This window comes from Podarcis liolepis, assembly GCF_965112155.1.
Source record: "Podarcis liolepis genome assembly, chromosome: 7".
Lineage (NCBI taxonomy): Eukaryota > Metazoa > Chordata > Lepidosauria > Squamata > Lacertidae > Podarcis > Podarcis liolepis.
The window spans coordinates 76593814-76602996 of record NC_139561.1 but is presented as its reverse complement, the minus strand read 5'-3'; positions in this window follow the sequence as shown (position 1 = coordinate 76602996).

The following is a 9183-nucleotide window of genomic DNA, read 5'->3' as shown; positions in this document are numbered from 1 at the left end:
AGAATTTACTGAAGAAGCCCGAGACTCCTCATGGGCGAAACAGGTGACAAACGCCGGCACCCTGTCTAACTCTTGTGCATAACATCACCGACACTTCATTTGATCAAACTTACCTTTGTTGATATCCACAGGAGCCTGGGTAAAGGAACTCTAAAGACTGAATGAGTTTTCTGTTTGTGGCTTCTGTAGTAGATCTTGTACATAACTCTCTCAATTTTTGGATTATTAATATAAGATTTAGAATGTAGAGTGGTTTGGTGGTGTTTTGTGTGCCGCTTACGTGCTACTTGCTAAAATGTACTGGCAGTTTTCATCCTGCACCAGTGGTTCTTCTCCGACTGTGGCAATGTTCCGTCTAGTCTGCACAGTGGATCTGCCATCCATTGTTGAACCAGCCCCATTCGATGAATAAAATGCAAGCAACAAAATCATTTATAAACGAAATGTGTGCACATATGTGTGCGCTTATGTATTGATAATGAACTCTGCGTGTGTCTCACTGAATGCATGCCAAACAGAATTATACAACATCTTCAGCTCCTCTGGTGCTGCACTGACGAGAGGAGAACATTGCAAATGACCTCAGAGGTCCAAACACAGCTCCTGATCCCAGCAACATTTACAGTTTCTTGCAGGCCCTATGATAGCTGCAATTCCCTAACAACCTGGTAATCTTGAAAACAGGCCTGAAGCAAAAACAACTGGAGGACATCATGTTGTCTACCTCTACTCTAATGACTACTCACAAACTACCTGCAAGCAACCCAAATTACTTCTAGGTCAGGGTTTCTTGTTTTTTTTACGGATCACTTGAAAATTTTCTGGGGTCTTTGTAGACCATCTAATAAACTGTTCTTCCCACCCCCCATTGAAAGCACAGGCATTGCTCATTTTTAAAAAATATTTTTTTTGGACAATTTATATACCACGTCAGTTTAAACTCTAAGCAGTTTACAACTTTGTTAAAACATCTTAAATAGACAGCAAATAAAAAAATATACCAGAGCATTTTTACAACGTACAGAACACAATTAGCAACAGTTTTTTAAACAAGCACAACCATATAGACCATCGCCCATTGGATCAAAAGATCTTTGAAGTTGATCTCAGTCATTGGGTTAAAACAAACACGAATGAAGCTGCATGGCCAAACACAAATATGTTCAGCTGTTCTGCAACCTCTCAGCAGAACGTCTGAATGGAGCTCGCACATCAAGAGTTGGAAACCTCTGCTCTAGATAATAGCAAGAACACCAACACCAGTTGACTCCCAATAACCCAGCAATGCCTTCCAGAAATATAAGCCAACTAACCTAACAATAGAGCCTGGTGCCCATTGGGATTGGTAGAGCAGAAAGCAGGGACCCAGAGCCAATGAAAGGCAAAGCCAAATCATTCTGGTTTTACTTGGATCCTCTTCCCTGCTGAGTTCTACAAGAGGCAACGCTGTGACTAAGGAGGAGCAGAGGGTGACAGCCAGTAGGAACCCCTGGACTAGTTGTAAATAAGGAGGTAGGTGAGTGAGGGTTGGCTGAGGACAGGCTGAGCTAGGTGAGGCAGTGCCCCCTTTGCCGCAGTGGTAGGGTTGCTATATTTTTAAAAGTGAAGATCCGGACACAAAATCCATCAAAATCTACACAACCAACATGGGCTGCCATACGTCCGGATTTTCCTGGACATTTCAGCGATTTCCACCCAGACACTGTTTACGAGGACTGAATACCAGCTATGTCTGGGAGATTCCAGACGTATGGCAAACCTATCCAATGGAGAGCCTGCACCGCAGTCAGGAGTGAACTGACCAGACAGGCTTGCTGAGACAAGAGTCCCCAAGGACAGACCCTCCAAGTGTCCCTATTTTCCAGGGACAGCCCTGGATTTACAGAAGCCGTCCCGGTTTCTGATTTGATCGCAGAGTGTCCCGCTTTTCCTTAGGACGTCCCTATTTTCAACAGAGTAGTGTTGGAGGGTATTATACAACTCCTGAGCCAAGGAGATAAGTAACCACACAAGCTTTAGAAGACATCTGAAGGCAGTCCTATATACCAGTAGGTAAGGATTTAAAAAAAAAAATGTTTAATTTTTTATTATGTTTTTATGTTTTATGTTGTTAGTTGTCCAGAGTGGCTGGGGGAACCCAGTCAGATGGGTGAGGAATGATGATGATGCTGATGATCATGATGGAACAGGACATTCCTATTTCCATCAGAGAAATGTTGGGGGATATGCCTATAGAATGATGCCTGTAGACGCTACAGAAGCAAAATTGTGAATGTCAAGGTTACCATGGAAACAGAATCTGGAGTAAACTACATTCACACTGGTAGTTGAATAAAAACCATCTTTTATTTATGATGAGAGTTATAGGGTCATCCATATTACTTGTGGGTCTGTCAGGGCAAAGAACAGAATGCAATATTAACCGACAAGGTAATAAGTAAAAGCATCAGCAAAACTCCTAAAATGCAGCACAAAAGTTATCTTTGCCTTTCTTTCTGTAGGCGGAAAAGCAGCATTTGCCACTCAGTAAAATAAAACACAGCTTTACACAAAGAGAGCCCAAGTTTCGCTTAAAAATACTAGTCGTTGAAAAGGCCAGGGTGAATCAAAAGGGCTTTCGCACTGCGCTAAAAAGACCATGAGGGAAGTGCCATGTTACTTTTTCTGAGGAGGCATTCTACAGCCATGCCACTACCAAGAAGGACCTCTCTCTCAGGGCCGGACTGCCCATGAGGGCGAAACAGCCAGCATCGGATGGCAGAATATCCTGTTGCCTCCTGTTGTTTTTACAAGAGCCAGTGCGTTGCAGTGGATATGTTATGTACTGAGTTGAATAGGATCCAAAATGCAGCAGTCTGATTGGTCCTAGAACAATAGGACCCAGAATGCAGCAGTCTGATTGGTCCACAGGAGCCACCCAATCCAGCTCCAGGTGGAAGTGAATCCGCAACCTGATTGGCCTACAGGAAAATCCCGGAATTAGCCAATCACGTGGGGCCCATTGTGTAAATAATGTATATAAAGCAGACATTCTGGGGGAACTTCCATTCCTCCTCACCACTATGAGCTGAATAAAGAGCATGAAATCCACTCTCGACTCCAAGTATATTTCAGGATAGCAACTTGGATGGGCACCTCGGAGACCAGGGTTTGAATCCCCACTCTGCCATGAAGTTCACTGGGTAACCTTGAGCCAGTCACTGCCTCTCAGCCTTACCTACCTTACAGGGCTGTCGCGAGGATAAAATGGAGGAGAGGAACCATGTATGCCACACGGAGGTCCTTGCAGGAAAGGTGGGGTATGAATATAATCATAATATTCCCCCGAAAGGCGATCAAGGAAACCTCGTATTCTGCCCTGAACTCCTTGAAGGAAAGGTAGGAGCAAACATTCTGCATGTGTGCCGTAAATTTAAAGCACATAACACCCTCTCACAAAAATCCTGGGAACTGTAGTCCACCCAACAGCACCCTTAAACTACAGTTCCCATGATTTGGGGGGTGGAGAGTCATATGCTTTAAACCTATGGCACAGCAGCGTAACTAATTGCTTCGGTGCCCAGGAAGGTGGGGTGAGCCATGGCAGGCTACACCACTGAGCTTGCTTGCAGTCTATCTGCCACCTCCCCCTCTTCTGTAGGGCGGCTGAGGGGAAGGCGGTGGGCAGACGCAAGCCCCACGCTGCCATTTTGGGCAGCGTAGAGCCTGCAGGCGCCCAAGCCACCGCATCACGCCCAGGAGAGATGTGTGGCACGGGCGCACTGCAGGCCCCACAGTGTGGTGCCCAGTACGCCCCCTGCCCCCCAAGCTACACCTCTGCTATGGCATGTAAAGGTAAAGATAAGGTAAAGGACCACTGGATGGTTAAGTCCAGTCAAAGGCAACTATGGGTTTGCAGCGCTCATCTTGCTTTCAGGCCGAGGGAGCCGGCATTTGTCCACAGACAGCTTTCCGGGTCATGCAGCCAGCATGACTAAACTGCTTCTGGTGCAACAGAACACCATGACGGAAACCAGAGCAGCGCATGGAAACACCGTTAACCTTCCTGCCACAGCGGTACCTATTTATCTACTCGCAGTGGCATGCTTTCAAACTGCTAGGTTGGCAGGAGCTAGGACAGAGCAATGGGAGCTCACCCTGTTGCAGGGATTCGAACCGCTGACCTGATTGGCAAGCCCAAGAGGCTCAGTGGTTTAGACCACAGCGCCACCCTTTTAACCTGTATCTTTACCTTTGCTATGGCATGTATTCACACGGAAAGCACGAGATTAACTTTCCTTTTTGAGGCCATGCTTATGCAAGCACACTTTGGCAACAGCATCAATCAACTCTGGGCTATTTTGCCTGAACTTGGGGTTGAGGGTCATTTGTGGGGAAACACACACACAGGCTTATTGAGTTGTGTGCAGGAAGTTACTGTGCACTTGTGCCTCATTTTGGTTTTCTCATCCCCAGATGGCCCCCTTCTTCTTCCGTCTTCTTCCAGCCAGACTAGTATAGCCTTGTGGGCTGGAACTTCTCCATACCCATTTTTTGTTCTAGCTTCTGCCTTCTTTCTCAACACAGGAAACAGCACATCAGAGGACGGTCCCCTGCAGTGTGCAATTGGCTGCATTTCCATACAAATATATAGGGCTTTTCATCTTCTGCTTCCCTCCCCTCTCTCCCCTGCCTACTTATAATTCTCCACAGATGGGTTATCTGGTGCAGAATTTGAATGCCAGTGAAACTCAGCTTGTAGGCTGTCTTGTTTTCCCCTTTTCACTGTTATCTGATTGCTGCTGCAGAAATGGACGGGGCTGACATATATTAGGCGCACTGGAGGAAAAATAGGAGCTATATAATTTATGAGGGTTTGAAACACACACACACACACAAAGCTGGGCAACCTTTGCAAATCATTGGATCGGTCTGGAGGAGACAGTAGATCTGGATCTGCTGGCTGATTTGCAAGTAGATCAGCAAGGATTTCTTACGCTAGCTTGTTTAACAGTGGTATATCCCTTTTCTCCAAGGAGTTCAGGGCAGTGCACATGGTTCTGTCCATCCTTATTTAATCAGTACAACAACCCTTTGAGGTAGGTTAGGCTGAGAGGAACTGACTGGTCCAAGGTCACCCAATGAGCTTCATGGCCAAGTGGGGATTTGAACCCAGGTCTCCCCGGTCCTAGTCTGGCATTCTAACCACTACACCACGTGAGCTGAAAAATTATACTGCTCAAGTGACGAATATGTTTGAGGAAGGGCTGTAGGTTGGTGGTAGAGCATCTCCTTGGCATGCCAGATTAAATCCCCAGCATCTTTGGGAATGACTATCTAGAACCCTGGAGTGCTGCTGCTGGTCAGGGTCGACAGTACTGATCTAGATGGACCAATGGCCTGGCTCAGGATAAGGCAGCTTCCTGTGTTCCTATGTCTGATGGGGGAAGGGCCATAGCTCAGGGACAGAGCATCTGTTTTGCATGCAGAAGATCCCAGGTTCAATCCCCAACAGCTCCAGGTAGGGCCTGGGAGCCACTCTCTGTCTAAAATCCTGTAGAGGCACTGCCAGCCAGTGTAGACGATACTGAGCTATATGGACCAATTGCCAACCTAGCTGTTTGAAAGCATACCAACACAAGTAGATAAATAGATACTGCTGTGGTGGGAAGGTAAATGGCATTTCAATGCTCTCTGGCTCCCCGTTCTGCCAGAAGTGGTTTAGTCATGACCTGGAAAGCTGTCTGTGGACAAACGCCAGTTCCCTCAGCCTGAAATTTGGCTGGACTTAACCATTCAAGGGGCCTTTACCTTTACCTTACCTATATGGACCAGTGGTTTGGCATAATAATGTTCCTATGGAGTAACCAGAAGGGGATTTTTGTGAAGGACTGTCAGCTCTATTCTGTTCTTGAACTCAGAAAAAAATCTTTATTTCTAAGTGTATGACTTTTGCGCCAGGCTCTAGGGCTGGACGATATCTGGTTTTCAACATTGTGATATACCAAAATACCAATATATCACAATGCCTGAAATAAGGATGGAGCTATACAGAGACATTGGCTGGCTTCACAGTTTTTCCCCTATTGTGGTTTTTGCATAGCGCGCGCGTGCGTACACACACACACACACACACACACACAGAGCATGATTTGTGATATATTGCCAGGTCAAAAATTATGAAGCCAATATCACAATATGGACTTCAAACCAGTTTTGAACAATATAGTGATATATTGTGCAGCCCTACCAGGCTAGTAAAAAATCTGAAGGAGATCTTGCAAGCCTGAAATCTGTCCACTCCTGTATTTAGGCAATGGTCTAATGTTATTTCCACTTAATGGTCTTATGCCCTCCACCTTCTCTTTAGGTGGCAATGTGTGTATCTTCATGTATTTCAAAATGCTCCAAAGTCCTGATGGCACCACTGCAAATGGTATTGACCTCAATGCGTGCTTAATCTTTTATACAATGAGGAATGGTTATATGAATATTATTATTGCACATGATAAGAATGAGTCTTGTGTGGCATCTTTAAGACTAAGAGATGCATTGCAGCATAAGCTTTTGCAGACTAGAGCCTAATTAATCATCCATGGTTGGCAAATGTTTATTCACATAAGCATTATTTATCATTTAGTTATTTGCTTAATGCATTTTATTCCATTATTTCAGTGCCTGCCCCCAAGAAAAGTCTTGCAAAGCCGTTCACAAATGACATTGATAAGATAGCTCTTGCCTTCAAGCTTACAATCTTAAAGGACATGACATAAAAGAAAAAAAGGATTGGGAGGGAGGAGGAAGAACTCAAACTCAGGCACTATTACTTAAATTGCAGAGTTCTTGTACAGTGGTACCTTGGGTTACAGACGCTTCAGGTTGCAGACTCTGCTAACCCAGAAATAGTACCTCGGGTTAAGAACTTTGCTTCAGGATGAGAACAGAAATCGCGTGGTGGCAGCAGTGGGAGGCCCCATTAGCTAAAGTGGTGCTTCAGGTTAAGAACAGTTTCAGGTTAAGAACGGACCTCCAGAATGAATTAAGTTCTTAACGCGAGGTATCACTGTAATGACCAACTGAAAAGAAGAGGTGGGACCAAACATTGCTGGTCTTTCATCATAGCTGACGGAAAAGCCCTGCAATTCAATTTCTTCGGGGTCATACTGGAATGGGGATGCTAGTATCATGAATGGTGATGAAACCTAAGAAGAAGAGTTCATGGCAGTTTGCATATAAGATTAACACACTGGCCAGTCATCGAAGCAAAAATTGATGACGATTCACCTCTCCCTAGCTTGTTGTGCTAATACTTTAACTGTGAGCAAAAAAGTCCCCAGTTCCATTTTTTCTCCAGTTATAAATACATTCTGTGCAGCAGTCCGTTACCCATCAGCCCTCAGCTCAGCAGTATAAAGGGAACAAAACAGACTTCTCTTCTAATATAGGGAAGTTCATATATAGTTCCTATATTGCAAGTAAGGGTTGCTGCTAAGGATATTGTTAGGAGTTTTTTGGGTGTGGGTTCAGCTGAATGCCTGGGCCACCTTCCAGTTGTTGTCATAGCCAAGCTAGTTTCCTGGTGAAGTGATAACCTAGGTAATGGACCACTAAGGGAACAAAGGAAGGGGCTCTGTGCGAGACAGAAAATGGGTAGCCCCCCCCCCCGCCAAATTGCAGGTAGGACAAAAGGTGAGAGTTGAGAATTGAGTGATGTGAGCTAGAAGCAGAAAAGTAACAGGCTGGCAAGCCAGAGAATCAGAGCAATGTTTGGTTTCTGATTGAATCCAAGACTGCAGCTATGGGGAAAACTAGACTCTCTTGGGGTTTTATGCTGTGAGCCCCTCCACTGTAGGCTCAGGCTATATATATGCTAGGGTTGCCATGTGTCCTCTTATTCCAGGACACATCCTCTTTTTCAGGGGTAAAATTTCTGTCTGGGTGGATTTTTAATATTTGCCAAAATGTCTCCGGCTTTCCTTTCTGGATGAGACATAGACATAACTAGTGGTTGAAGACTTGCCTTTCTCTTCTTTTCTCCCGTCCCCTCCCTCAGCAATATATCACAGCTTCTATATCCTATATATAGCAGGGGTATTTAAAATGAGAGTCGTCATGGCTTCCTCTTTTTTGCTCTTCAGAATATGGCAGCCCTAAAAACCATCTATTATAAAGACACTGCAGTCTCCGCTGTGCCTCATTCCAAAGGAAACATGAACCCCGAATAAGCACCCAGAACCCCAGGAATCTCGCCCCGCTCGGTGGTTGCGCATCAATGTGATAACATGCACAAAAACTTCATAATCCATGACTCAGCACTTTATACAGTGGCTAAGACTGCACTTCTAAACACAGTTCCTAGTAAGAAGTGCCTTACTTCTGCGTAAACATGCCTCAGATTGCTCTGTGATATTGCTGATTATCCAAAAATCCAAACTCTGCAAAAACCTGAAATATTTTGCATTAAGACAAAAGCATGCAATCTGATTCCTTTCATGGAAAGGACCCTTCATTGGTCTATAGTTCTCTATCCTAGGATGATGTAACATCCAGTCAGGTGAGGTGGGAAAAAGCCCACCTGTTTGTCTCTATGGCAACAGGGCAACCTGTTTGGATATGTAAATGGCTGTACTTAACTGGCCAGCTCACACCATTATCTTACAAAAAGACTAATGTGAGTGGTATAGCAGGTTTCCTCTTAAAGATTTTAACTTTGGAAGGGACCCATGGGGATCATACAGGCGGACCCCTGAAATCTACAATACTAATTTCTTCTGTAAAATGTTGGAGGCTATGGACAACTGACTATCAAATCTGCATTCTGGATGCAAATCTACACTAAAATGTCCCCTTCAGCCATTGATTTCCAAGCTCTTTATCTCTGTTGATCAAAGCAGCTCTTGCTTAATGAGGCTACTTTCTCCCTCAGTCGTCCCATCTTACAGTCACTGTCACCACCTTCCCCACAAAGGGGAAGAGAAAATCTAATTTGAATAACCAACAGAAGTTGCTGAAATCCCTCACATTGACATTTTTCACACCACAAACAAGACGGTTCCCAGAGGAACATCTGTTTGAGGAACCGAGAATTCAGCGATCGGCCTTACCTTTCTCTTGCACCCTAATAACTAACAGTATTCTTTACTAGGGTTTGCATACATCTGGGAATCCAGTTGTCTCTAACAGTGTCTGGGCGGGAATCTGTAA